Source organism: Manis javanica, chromosome 2, assembly GCF_040802235.1.
Source record: "Manis javanica isolate MJ-LG chromosome 2, MJ_LKY, whole genome shotgun sequence".
Classification (NCBI taxonomy): Eukaryota; Metazoa; Chordata; class Mammalia; order Pholidota; family Manidae; genus Manis; species Manis javanica.
Window position 1 is genome coordinate 24,801,004 of NC_133157.1, and position 14,480 is coordinate 24,815,483.

Sequence of the window (14,480 nt, forward strand, 5' to 3'; positions counted from 1 at the left end):
TAGAATACCCTCAATGCATTCTAGATTCCATTCCCTGAAATGAGGCCTTAAGTGGCAAGCTGTAGTGATGCTGAGAAAAAAGTGATTCATCTGGACAGAGAGAAATCAGAAAGGGTTTCATGGGGTAGGTTGATCTGGGGCTTGACCTTGACAAATGAGGAGATAAAGTTCAGTTATTAGTGTGCATGTGTGTGTGTGTGTGTGTGTGTGTGTGTGTGTGTGTGTGTAAGCAGTTAAGTCATCCCCACACAAGTGAACTCCAGGTTTGGTCACTGACCAACTCACTGCCTTCCTGGCTTTTGATCTTTTCTTGACTCTTGAGTCTGAATTAGGTCCCAATCCGTGTGCTCCTATATACCCTCCTATAGCTCCCGATATGGCTTCTGTTGAGTTTAATTGAATGTGGGTGTATTGGATTGAATAATGTCCCCTCAAAATTCATGTCCACTTGGATCCTTAGAATATGACTTCATTTGGAAATTGGGTTTTGCCAGTGTAACTAGTTAAACTCATACTGCATTAAGATGGGCCCTAAATCTAGTGACTAGTGTCCTTATAAAAAAGACATATGAAAACACCCAGAGAGGAAGACGAGGTGAAAACACACAGGGAAGAGGGTCAGGTAAAGGCCGACAGGGATTCCAGTGATACAGGTACAAGGAATGCCAAGGATTATTGGCAGCCACCAGAAGCTAGGAAATGCCAGACACCATACCAACGTCTTGAAATTTATAGGTAAGAATGGGTCCACCCACCCTCACCCATGGTGTCTGCCATTCAGAATTCTACCCTGTACCAGCCCTCTGTAGATTCATATGTGAACTCCAGAGAAAGAAGAGAGACTGCAAATCACCATAAATACAACTTCACCATGGTTGTCATAATAATACTTCCAATTATAATGGGACTTTTTGGACTTCCCTTCTTCTGCACGGATATTGGTTGACTTAAGCACATTAGACTTATGGAAGGAAACAAAGTGTTGCTTTGGCAGAACTATACCACATTAGTTGCATTTTTTGAGGGGCCCATGGGAGGTGGGTCAATGGTGTGCCTTAGCAACAGGGTTGAGGTGCCTTTATTCAGCTTTGAACTTGATAGATGTCACCGAGGTGTCTTGGACCTAGAGGGGAAGACAAGGTAAATGGTGGGAGCAGATAGGATGAATGTGTACATGTGAGAGGGCCCTTAGGGGATTCCTGGGAGTCAAAGGGTGAAATGATAGGATAATGCCAGAGTCCTCCAAGAATCAGAAGAGCAAGTAGTTTTAAAGTTGCTGAAATGTTGTTTTAATGAGAATCCATTTCTATCCCCTAGGTTGGTCTGTCCTGGAGACACACAGGCTACAATGATAAAGGGACCAGACAATCCCCTTGAACTTGAATTTACTGCAGGAGTGAGGGCCATGCAGGGAAGTGGGTGTATGAGGAGGAACTTTAGTGGATGGTTTGATATAAGAGAGACAGCCTTAGGTCTGGTCACCAGTAGGTGCCCCTCCTCCTGTCCCTGTTAATTTATTATTAATCAAACTGTTTTCGTATGATGAAATTGGTCTACATTGAAGGACACAGATTCTACTTGTTGATGACATATTTTAAGAATATTGCTGAGGATATTGCTTGTTACATTATGTAGTTTCTTTAAGATTAGTAGGTAAAAGTTCTCCCTGGTTTAAACATCAAGAATAGATGATGTTTTTGGGGGGAAATAATCTGTGTTGATCTTACTTTGTGGACACAGTAAATCTTCTAACTTGTCAGTCTTGTTTCCTTTTTAACATTGGTTGCTAGGAAGCTCAAAGACAAATTTTAGTTTCATTTCTATAGTGATATATAGTATTTGCTGGCTTGCATTTCATAAACTAAACTTATCCTTGGAATCTACTATCCTTATTTCTTCTCCCACGTGCTTCTCGAATGATTTATTTTTAATTCAATCTGGCAATGCTGTCCCTGAAGTACCTTTTTGGAATTAGGCAGAATTGTAAATAGACACCTATTACAATGTTGCTCCTTAACCTTTGGATGAAGGAAAAGGTAAAGATTTAGAGTCAGTAGACTTGTCTCAACTCACCTCATTTCTCTGATTCTCAATTTGCTTATCTATAAAATAGGGCTAACATTAAATTCTATCTCGGGATTCTTGTAAAAACCAAATGAGATAATAGATGTCAAGGTACTTTATAATACTGTTTGTTATAGTAAAAACAGGAGACTACTTCTCTTTTTGATTAAAAATTGTGTGTGTGATACACATAGTTTGAACATAAAGAAGTATTAAAGGCTTATATGAAATACGATAATTCCTTGGCCCAGCCCTTCCTGTCTCCAATCTACTCTTCAGAGGGAGCTACTTTAAACTCTTTTAAAGTGTTTATTTTGATATTTATCTTCAAATGTCTAAATAATATTATTATAGTGTTATTTTTTGATATTATATACTGGATTTCTATTGTGTTATATCCTCATATAATTCTTTGCTTTCCAATCCTCCAGCAATCCAATACAATTATGTAATAATTTTTTACCTACTCTATAGTTAGGGCGATACTATCACTACTACTTAAATAGTTTACCACCTAGCCAAGTAGTATAGATTTTTTTATACCTTTTATATTTCCCGTTGTTAATAATTACCTCAATTTTTTATTAATTTTCTGTTTAGTTACAGCACTAAAATTTTTTTCTAGATACACCAACAGCTATGTCAAACAGTGATTGTTGCAAATGCTTAATACATAAGGTACAACCTTTCAAATCTCTTATTTTCTTTTTTTCCAGGGGAGTTCTTTATTACAGTTCTCAATACCCCTCATCTAATCTGGATGAGTTTCACTCTAGGCCTGGTGCACATCATGAAATTCTGTTTGCCACTCTCTTTTATTCCTAAATCTTTAACTTACACTTTCATGACATAGTCCCTATTTTTGCTGACATACATCCTTTGGTAGCTTTTGAGAAAAGTCTACAATGTAGACATTTTTTTGAGCCTTGGCATATATAAACATTTGTCTATTTTTCCTTCGAACCTGAATAGTAATTTAGCTTGATATAAAATACTAGGTTAAAAATGTCTCAGAAATCCCCATGCTTCACTGACTAAAAATCAATGTTGATGCTGAGAAGTCTCAGGCCTTCCATTATCTGTTCCTTGTCTGTGACCTGCATTTTGATTCTGGAAGCTCTTTTGCATTTTCTATTTCTCTTTGGCATCTTGAAATTTCATGATGATTTGCATTTATGTGAGTCTGCTCCCGTTTTTATCCTACACACCCAAGGGCCCCTTAATTTCAAGTTTTGTGTCCTTTATTTCTCTGATAATTTCTTTTGTTCCCTTTTTGAATTCTATTTTTCTTTAGCTTTTATTATTGGGATGTCAAATCTCCTGATTGATCCTCTTTCTCATCTCTGTGTCTTCTGCTTTATGTGGGATTTTCACCACTTTCATATTTCTGATGACTTTTACTTAGATTAACACCTTTTAGATATCTGAGGGCTCTCTTGCTCTCTGATTATTTTTTTCTTATACCACCTGTTTCTTGTTTTATGGATTAACATCACTTCTTATCGCTGTAAAGATATTAAGTAAAAGGTTCTGTTTTTAAAGAGTTCTTAAGCTCTCTGTGTTATCTTTCTTTCCTCCAAATTTCTTTTTTTAAATATTTAGTTCAGCTCTTTTTAAAAAGTCATGTTGATGGTACTTCCTAAATGCCTGTTCTTATTTAAAATGGAGCCATTATCTGGAAGCTGTGTGCTTGTGTGTGTGCATGTGTATGAGGGTGTTTATGAACTGGTGGGCTTCTAGGGAGACCCAGAACCAAGACAGCCTTACCACTGCTGAAACTCTGGAATGTGTACCCATGGTGTTTTTTCTCTAGAACTGTTAAATTTTCCAGAGATAGATCTTCAAAATATCTGCTTTGAACTTCTTAGATTACTGACCTGTGGGGTTTGCAGTTCAGTAGGTCAGCTTACTTGTAAATGGCCTGTTCCCATCCTGTATCCCACCTCTGCTATCCTTCGCATCTGGTGCCTCTGAGCCTGGGGTCTCTCTGAAATAAACCTCTGTTCTACTACTGCAGAGGGTAAAAAAGGGGTAATTATCTGGCTGCCTAGAATGAAGGCGGAGCGTATGCATGGGGGTCCCATTCCTCTCTACAAAGACTTTCAGCTAATTCTTCTATTTTTATTTTCCATCCCCTCCCTCAAGTTCTAAGCTTCTTTCCTTTTCCCTCGAGGGTTCCTGCAGGGGAAACGGCTCACTAACTTCTCATGATTTTTTTTCATCCATCTGTAGGCAATGAGCTTGTAACTTACTCTCCTCTGCTGAGTACTGAAATCTGTTGAATTCTCATCTTCTGAAGACTTTTTTCCCCTATTCTCCTAGTCCCTGGGATGTCTTTTATCCATTCCTTTACTATCATTTTAGTGAGGGGGGAAAAGTAATTCCCTGTATTTATCTGTGAGTCCTATTTCAACATTCTCATAAACATAACACTATTTAAAAATATTTAATAAACTTTACTGAAGTATAATTTACAGACAGTAAAATGTACCACCTTAAGTGTACAAGGTGATGATTTTGGCAAATGCATACAGATAGCTAACAACGATGATCAAGATACACTTCTGCTAAAGGAAATCCTGTCATTTGTGAAAGCCTGGAGAAAACTTGAGGGCATCATGCTAAGTGACACAAGTCAGACAGAGAAAAACAAATACTGTGTAATCTCTCATGTGCTCATTAAAAAATCCTGAATTCTTAGAGAATGGACTAATGGTTTCCTGGGGCAGGAAATAGGTGAAGATGATCAAAGGAAATAAGCTTCCAAATATAAGGTGAGTAAGTTCTGGGGATCTAATGTTGATGACCATTAATAACACTGTACCTTATAGTTGAAAGTTGGCTAAGAGATGTTAAAAATTCTCACCAAAAAAACAAACAAAAAATGGTAAATATGTGAGTGATGGATGTTAACTAACCTTAGTGTGTTAATCATTTCACAGCATATGTGGATATCAAATCATCATGTTACACACATTAAACTTACAATGACATTCTAGGCCCATTTTACCTCAATAAAACTGGGAAAAAAAGATACATTGTTATTACCCCAGAAAGTTCTTTCTTGTCCCTTATAGTCAGTCCCCCTGACCCGCTGTCCCAACTCCAGGCCCAGACAACCACAGGTCTGCTTTCTGTCACTAGAGATGATAAATGTATTGTTTTTGTTTAAAAGATAATAACAGGGGTTGGGGAGGTTGTGAGATAGTGAAGGATTATTTTTATTCCCTTGCTGAGTCTCAGACAGCAAAGAATTTTTCAAAACTTTGTTCTTGCGCTAAAAAAACTAATACCTCTTAGAAAAGCATAAAAGACAAATATAATATTAAAAGGTGTTCTGTAAACTGTAAAATGCTTTCCTGTATTACTTAAAAATTTTTTTCTACATTATTGGGAATTCATTGGAGTTGAGGTGCTCTGCTCGGGGTGTGTGGTCAGAGGCTGGGCCAGGGCAAGGGGCTGAGAGCGTCAGCAGGACCAATGAGCAAGACCCCAAATGAAAATTTACCATGTGTTTCCCTTCGGAGAAACTAGTAACTGGAGAAAAATTACTACAGGACTGTGTGAAGAGAGCAGCCAGTTAAATGTCCACAAACCCTTCATATTTAGAGCAGAAAAGTAGGATTGTGCCCTGAAGGTGTATATGAGGTAGAATCAATGAGGTAACTTGTTCAGATGGTATTTTTTCCATTTGTTAGCAGCACATACAGATAATTTAATTGTTGCGATAGCCATAAGCAACAATAGACAGATGTGAATTAGGAAAGCTTAAATTAAGAGTTGATGTTTTTCATGGGTATAAATAGAGTAGGGGGTTGAGATGTCTCCATAGTTGGGAGGGATTCTCCAAGACCTTGAGCATTTTAAAAGGGCAGAAAAGTACACATCTTCAGGATGAAGGTGAATAATAGCTGGTTGGAATTATATGACATACAGAGGTTTCTTTTCCTTTAAAATTACAGCAAAAGAGCCTTGAACTTTAAAAAAATGAAACCAAGGTTTGTTTGATAAAAAATTTGAACTTCGATAGCATAACTATTCTTCATGCCTAACGGTTAACATGCATTCTTAATGGACAAGAAGTATGAAGAGGCCGCGTGGAAAAGAGAGGGAATAACGAGTCTATCACTTAAGTCCAGTTTAAGAAAAATCGATACCACTATTCAGGTTGTTGTAGAAAAACAGAATTAAAATTCACATTATCATGAGGCTACATCCTAAGGGGTTTTTTTTAAGGCTGAAAGGGAAATGTAGCTGGAATTTAATATTTAACTTATCAAAAGTATGTCATAGCTAAGAATTCTGATAACTCTGGACATTAATAAGAAGATAAATCAGTTATATCAGTAAAGATGTTGCTGTAAGTACCACATAAGGTCATGGGGCAGAGGAATATACATGTTAATTTAGAATGATCTGATTGGAGTGAGTGATCTAGGTTTTGCTGTAATCCTATTCTACCAACCTTAGAGTTTTTTTTTTCCTCTTTTCTTTTTCCTAACTCTTAACTAAGAAGAAACACTGGCTGAGTGATCAGAGAGCTATGACAAATGACACACACAATAGTCTTATTTCCCTTTGAGAGACAGGTCGTAGCATGGTGGATGGAAACAGTTTCTTCAGTTGTGTAACCAGCGTCAATCTGACAGCGGGAAGAGAAAAAAAGAGAAAGGAGGAAAAGGAGGTCAGCCCAGCTTCAGCCCTGAAATTTAAATGTTCTCAGGTAGTTTTTTAATTTTCCTGTTTTAGAAAGACATTACTCTAAAGGGACCTGAAGAGCAAACCCACAATTAATTGGGAGATTAGTGGGTTTCCAATTGATTGAGTTTCTACTTAGCCCCATTTTATGAAGGTAAAAATAAAAACCAAGCCTACATTTATTGAGTAAGCTGGGGTTGGGATATTTTTATAGTTACAGCATAGGATCCAGGGAACTGACATAAATGCACACTGGCCCAGGTCTCAGGGCATGGAGGGTTTGTTATCATCACCACCACCGTCGGCACCACCATCTCTACCACCACCACCACCAAGTATGTTTTGGTTGTGAGTTTCTTCTTTTACTTACAGAGCATAGAGAAAACAATAAATGAGGAGTTTGGCTCATTTTGTTCAGGCTACTTGATGTTTAACTGTGTTTTCAAATACCCTGTAAGTCCTATTTTAGTTTAAAGCAAAGATAAGAATAGCACTAGACTGGGCTGCAGGAAGTTGGAATTCTAGCATAGGCTGTGCCAATTACATGCTCACTGTGTGATGCTGGGCAAGTCTTCTCATTTTGGTTTCAGATTTTTTTTTTTGTGGTAAAATACATAAAACATAAAAGTTACCATCTTGCCCTTTTTAAGTACATAGTCCAGTGGCACTAAGTATATTCACATTGTTGTGCAACCATCCACCATTGTCCATCTACATTGTTTCATCATCTTGAACTGAAAGGCTGCACCTGTTAAACACTTAACACCCATTCCACTCTCCTTTCAGGTCTTGGCAACCACCATTTTACTTTCTGTATCTGTGAATTAACCATTTTAGGTGCCTCAGATAAGTAGAATCATACCATAGCTATCATTTTGTGTTTCAGCATAATGTTTTCAGTGTTGATCCATGTTGTATTATGTATTAGAATTTCATGCTACTTTAAGGCTGAATAATCTTCCATTGTAAGTATACCACATTTTGCTTATCCATTTATCTGTCAATGGGCATTTTGGTTGTTTCCTCCTTTTGGCTCTTGTGAATAATGCTGTTATTTATGAACATGAATGTATAAAATCTGCTTGAGGCCCTGTCTTCAATTCTTTTGGGTATATACCCATAAGTGGAATTGCTCGATTATATGGTAATTCTGTGTTGAATTTTTAAGTAGCCACTATATTGTTTCCCATTCTATTCCTACCAGCAATACAACAAATATTCCAATTTCTTCACATCCTTACTGACATTTGTTTTCTGTTTTCATCCTGATGGGTATGAAGTGGTATCTCATTGTGGTTTTGATTTGCATTCCCAGATGATTAGTGATATTGAGCATCTTTTCATATGCTTATTGACATTCTGTATATTTACTTTGGGAAAATGCCTATTCAAATCCTTTGCCCATTTTTTAATCAGGTTGTTTATTTTTCATGTTTCGTTGCAGGAGGTTTATATATATATTGGATATCAATCCCTTTTCAGGTATATGATTTGCAAACATGGTCTTCTATTCTGTGAGTTGCCTTTTTACTCTCTCAATAGCGTCCTCTGATGCATAAAATATTTTAATTTTGATGAAGTCTAATTTATCTATTTTTCTTTTGTTTCCTATGCTTTTGGTGTCATATCCAAGAAATCTTGCTAAGGTCAAGGTCATAAAGGTTATTTTTCCATGTTTTCTTCTAGCAGTTTTATAGTTCTTTTTTGATCACATATTTGAGAGTTTACTTTTGGGATCTCTATTTTGTTCCATTAGTTGATATGTCTGTTTTTATGCCATACCACATTGTTTTGATTAATGTAGCTTTGCTGTCAGTTTTGGAATCAGGAAGTATTAATCTTCCAACTTTGTTCTTCTTTTTAAAGATCATTTTCACTATTCAAGTTCCTTGAGATTGTATATGAATTTTAGAAAGGGTTTCTCTATTTCTGCAAAAAAAAATCACTGGAATTTTGATAGAGTTTGCATTGAATCTGTAGATTGCTTTGAATAGTATTGATATTTTAACAATATTAAGTTTCATTCCATGGATGCAGATGTGTCCCCATTTATTTGTGCCTTTTAATTTCTTTAGCAATGTTTTGTGGTTTTCAATTTACAAGTCCTTCACCTCCTTGGTTGTTTTCTTAAGTATTTAATTCTTTTTGTGCTATTGTAAATGGAATTGTTTTCTTAATTTCCCTTTTGCATTGTCATTGTTAGTGTGTAGAAATGCAACTTATTTTTGTGTGTTGATCTTATATTCTGCAACTTTGCTGCACTTGTTTATTAGTTCCAACAATGTGTGTGTGTGTGTGTGTGTGTGTGTGTGTGTGTGTGTGTTTAAGTATATATATGTAATCTTTATGGTTTTTTACAATAGGATCATATCTGCACTGATAATTTTACTTCTTCCTTTCCTGTTTGGATAACTTTTATTTGTTTTTCTTGCCTAATTACTCTGGCTAGAACACCCAATACTATTTTGAATAGAAGTGGCAAAAGCAGGCATTGGTGCCTTATTCCTGATCTTAGAGGAGACAGTTTCAGTCCTTAACCTTAAAAATAAAGTTAGCTGTGGATTTTTCATATATGGTCTTTATTATGTTGAGGTTGTTGCTTTATATGCCTACTTCCTTGAGTATTTTATCAGTTTTGGTCTTTTAATCTGTAAAAATAGGAGACTGAATGAGGTGACTCATTCAGCATAGTGAACATGGAAGTGTATCATTAATTGACCTTTGGTAGATGCCTAAACTCTTTAAGTCTTGGTTTTTCATTTATAAAATAGAGAAAAATAGCAAATAGTTATTGGGCAGATTAAAAAAAAGATGTATGTCAATTGCCTAGAATACCTAGTAGCTGTTTAATATTAGTTCACTTGTCCATTCCATACTGTCATTCAATAAGCATTCACTTAACATATACTCCTGTCAGCTTCTGGGAATGTTGCTAGGAATACAGAACTGACCAAGACATAGAAATGTTCTCCAGATGAATATGGTTTATGGATCTCTGTGATACTCTCCGGTTCCAATAATCTTTTCTCATTCATTAACTTATGAAGTGAACACTTTGGGATGGCTATTACAGACCAGACACAGAATTAGGAACAAAGCTAGGTGCTGAATAGCCAATAGTGACACTCCTCATCTCCAATAAACACACACAAAACAGACACGGTCTTTGCCTTCATGAGCCTACAACCTAGTGGGAGAGATAAAGAATAAATATTCAAGCTAAATATATAATTTTGAATTGTGTCTGGTAAAAGCTATGGAAGAAATAGAATGCTATGAGAGACAATAGTGGAAAGGGAGGAACTGACTGGGTGGTCAGGGAAAACCTGGTCAGGAGATGCATAAAGCTGAGGCCAGAAAAGGAAGGAACCAGGAATGGGAGGAATCAGGGAAGGAGAACCCAGCCAGGGATGACAGCATGTACAAGGTCCAAGGTGGGGAAGGACATAGTTTGTTAGAGGCTCTGAGAGAGGGCCAGTGCTGACAGAGCATTCTAAGTTATGACAGTGGTTCAAAATGGTGGTAGTAGAAGGCAGAGGTCAATTGAATAAGTTTGGATTTCACTCTAAGTTCAATAGGGAGCCAGAGAAAGTTTTCCAGTAGAGTGTGGGACATGATCTGATTAATATTTCAGGAAGCATACGCTGATTGTTCTATGGAGGCTGGATTAGAGAAGTCAAGAGTGGAAACAGGGAGTAAGATGGAGTGACTTGTGTTAGTATAGGGGAAAGATAATGGTAACTTGGTTCAAGATGTGGGGATAGGGTTTCTGAATTCTGGGCTGAAAAACTGGAGAGTTGGTAGCCCGTTGAGTTCCCTTATTTTAAATATATATTTAGGTCAGATGGACACATTGGTGATAATCATTACTGGGAAAAGCTACCTCTCATTTCTTTGGATTAGCTGTAGCCCAGTATTGGATGTGTTCTTAGAAGTGTCATAAAGCTCTCCTCCTGTGAATCACTCAAACTTTTAAAGATCTTTCTTTCACAACCCAAAGTAAATTCAGTCATTCATTCAACAAATATCTACCTGTATTGTTATAGGTTCTGGGGATACAGGAGAGGATGAAAATGCCAAAAATCCCAGTTCACATGGACTTTATGTTCTGTAGATGTATGGCAAAGATTTTTGTTGTATGGAGTTTCCCTGGGGCACTGAATAGATTTCAAATATCAACTATTCAGTTTATTTTGCTTTTCTCCCTCCCTGCCCCTACTTCTTTATTTCTTTTCTTTAAAGAAAAAAAGGACAGTTAATAAGCACTTGTACTTGGGAACTAGAACAACTTGGGGTCATATTAAGTGTAATCACTTACCAGCTGTGTGACCTTGGTCAAGTCACTTCATATATCTGAGCTTTACTTTTCCCTTTTTGATTTATGATGAGGGGACACCTGACCTCCAGGGACTTGTGAGGATTAAACTCATGTCTAGGGAAGGGTTTATCAAATGGCAGTACCTATTATTACTACTAAATGGTACCTATTATTACTACTACTACTATTATTACTGATTGAATTGTTATTGACATTCTGGGCTGGATTCCTTCAGAGAAAGTATAGCCCAAGTCCATACTTTCAGATCTTGGGAAGAGACCAGGCTACTGTAAAAGATCTTGGCCTGGGGTTGAGCCAGGCTCTGACATTTCTTGTCCTTGTGACCTTGAACAAACTACTTCCCAACTCCCAGCTGTAGTTTGCCCATTTGAAAACTGGGGACTCTTGTATCCGACTCACAGCATTCCTATAAGGATCAAAGACAAAAGTGTGTGCCAGTGTCTGGTGCAGGGCAGTAGTTATTCCTATAGGCAGCAATTAAGAGTTGGGACTTTGTAGCTGCACTTGTGGGCTTTAAAGTTTGACTCTTGCACTTGCTAGATGGTGGACATGGGCAAGTAACTTAACCACGTGCCTCAACTTTCCTCATCTGTAAAAAGGAGATCATAATGGCACCTACCTTGCAGTGATGTTTGAGGTTTAAATGAGTAAACATATGTAAAGTGCTCCTGCCTGGCATACACAAGCACTATGTGATGGCCCTTATTATTAGTATTATAACTACTATAATCATCTTGGCTGTCCTTTGTCAGAAAGTCTATAGATTACAGACAACTTTATAAAACCATTTCTAACCTCCCCCCCACCCCCACCTCATTAAGTGAATGAGGTCTTAAAAAAGAGAGAGAGAGCTCCCACCCACAGCCCCACATTCCCCTACTGGCAGTGCTTTCTCTTCTCCTTGTTGCAGTGACGCCACCTGGAGGGGACATTCCCTTCCCCTGCCCCCCATGGCTTCAGCAACAGGCCCGCTGGAGATCTGAGCAGATGTTTCTGCTTTTCAGACCCAGACATTTCCCCTCTTCCAGGAGCACATGCCAGCTCAGTCAATATCTGGAAACCCGCTGCTTCACAGTAGGGCTGAGGACTAAACTGGTACTTTACTAGAAAATGGTAATAAAGCAATTTGAATTGCTTTTCATCCTCCTTGCTCTTAACGGCTTTTAGGTTCATATGAGACCAATCAATTAATCCTGCTTCAGAGCTACAGGAATGGGGTGTTTTCCAGCCTTTGAACAGGCGATGGGCCCATAACAGAGATTTTCCAGCACTCTCCCGAGAGGACCACCCTGAGCCTGGTGTTCGGGCTGTGGTGAGTAGAGGTGCCATATTCTTGCATCCTGGCTGTCTTCCCAGGTGCTAATGAATTGCCTCTGTCCCAAAGGTGAACCATAAGTGTGATTCCGCTTTGCACATTCCACTTCTCACACACTCACTTCCTTCAATCCCAGGTTTCTCCCTGGGAGAGTTAAAGTAGAGATGACAACTCACTTGGGTGGGAACCAACATGCCAGGAAAGAACTGCCTTTTCTTTCCCGACCAAGTATGAGGCACGTGGTCTGGAAGCATCTTCCCTCACCCTGAGAATGTCCTCAGCAATCCCAGCACGCACAGGGCTATGCCTGACACACTGCAGCTCTCAGAGAATCACAGGGGAAGTGAATGAAGAATTGAAATGAACGTGTGGAAAGAGTGGAGGTCAGGACAGGATTGTTTCGCCTTCTCTTCATAACTAAGCGTTGAATCTTATTCTTTTAGGAATTAATTTCTTTAAAAAAATCTTCAGACTAAAGACAAATGATTAATCCATAAATGAAAGGTAACAGATTGAAAGTGATCAATGCAAGTAGAAGGACTCATTGGCTGCCCTGCAGACAAATTAGTGATGAGAAGAGCTGATATCTATCCCTAGTTGTGGAGTCACTGTGAGGTGTTTCTCCATCTCAGCACAGATTTTCTCCAGAAGTTGTCTCAGACTTCAAGCACAACTTGTTTAGACATTTTCCAGTTGTAATTTTTTTTTTTGGCTGTTAAAAATATTGACTTTGACAGCTTTAAAATAACGGCCTCAAAATTGAAATAATTTACATTCTGGAATTAAGATAATTCAGGCATTTCTGCTGGCAACGACAGAGTGTAGGAGCCAGTTATATAAATCCCAGGCTTGAGGAGGACTGAGCCATTAGCATAGATTGGTCTGCTGTGGGTATTCAGAGCAGTCACCTTCCCATGTAAATGGATCTTTATGTCTCTCCCAGGCAGGCCCAGATTCGGAGCTATTTTCGGAGCTCCTTTCAGGTCAGGTGATGTGGAAGAGGGTGGGTGACGGCCGTGGACTCAGGCCACACTCCTTTTGCTGCCTTCCTGGGGTTCTGCAAGAAACATGGAAGGGCTGAAGAAAAATTCTAGCCACTGTCTGTAGCATGTTTACCCTAGATGTTCTCCCCATGAAATCTTGGGTCTCATTCCGGAGGAGTCAACATAGAAGGCATTCAGACCAGCTCAGTGGTCCTGGCCCTGGACCAGAGCTCTCTGCCAGATTCCAAACACACCTGCTAAACAGATTCCTTTCTCCCAGCACTGTGCTGACATTTTTAGCTGGAACCCAAGCCACTCTCCTGATCCATAGCATTCCTCTGACTACTAACTGGATCATTTGTCTGCCCCATTCCTCAGGAGCTGCTCCTCGATTCTGGCTGGAAACAGCCAAATCAAAAGAAAACTTGGTCTAAAGCCAGAGGCTATGGATGAGAAACGATGGAGTGGTAATCATTTTCTGTAGGGAAAAATGCAAGCATTCAGAGTCCCTCTTCCACTGCCTTCTTAGTACCAGGCACATGCACACTTGTTAAATTTTGTCCTCCCCAAACTAATCTGAGGTGTCATCTTTGACATGAAAAATGTCAGAAAAGCTAAAGAATTTGCCCAAAGACACTTGATGGGTGACTGAGTTAGATGGACCCCACAGCTGTGGTTGGGGTATTTCACCTTTCAGTTGGTAAAGGATGGAGTCAGTCACCTCCATAGAATTCAGCAGGTAGAAGGATGCTTGAGCTGACAGAGGCTTCTCTTAAATATGTAGCATGTGGGTGGTTCTGAGTTCAAATCAGTCACAGCATCAGAGGCCTTTGGAACTTTAAGATGGGAAGGGATGAGAAAAGCCATCTTACCCAGCTCTTTAAGTAACACCCCATGCCTGACACCAAAAAGTAGATGATGGGTTCTTAACTAGGTGTGATTTTGACCCATTGGGGAGACTGAGCAATGTCTAGAGACATTTTTGGTTTTCATAACTTGGGTGGGGCCAGTAGGTAGTAGAAGTCAAGGATACTGCTTAAATATCCATAATGCTCAGGACACATAACAAAAAATGATCTGG

At 38.7% G+C, this 14,480-nt stretch overlaps 1 long non-coding RNA gene across 1 annotated transcript in view; it reads right to left on the minus strand.

The window, feature by feature from the left end:
• Nucleotides 1-720: 720 nt before the first annotated feature.
• Nucleotides 721-14,480, minus strand: part of LOC140844969 (uncharacterized) — a 65,082-nt gene continuing 51,322 nt past the window's right edge. The window contains exon 4 of the long non-coding RNA XR_012123558.1: nt 721-1,123. This is a non-coding gene — a long non-coding RNA (uncharacterized lncRNA). The remainder of the gene's footprint in view (nt 1,124-14,480) is intronic.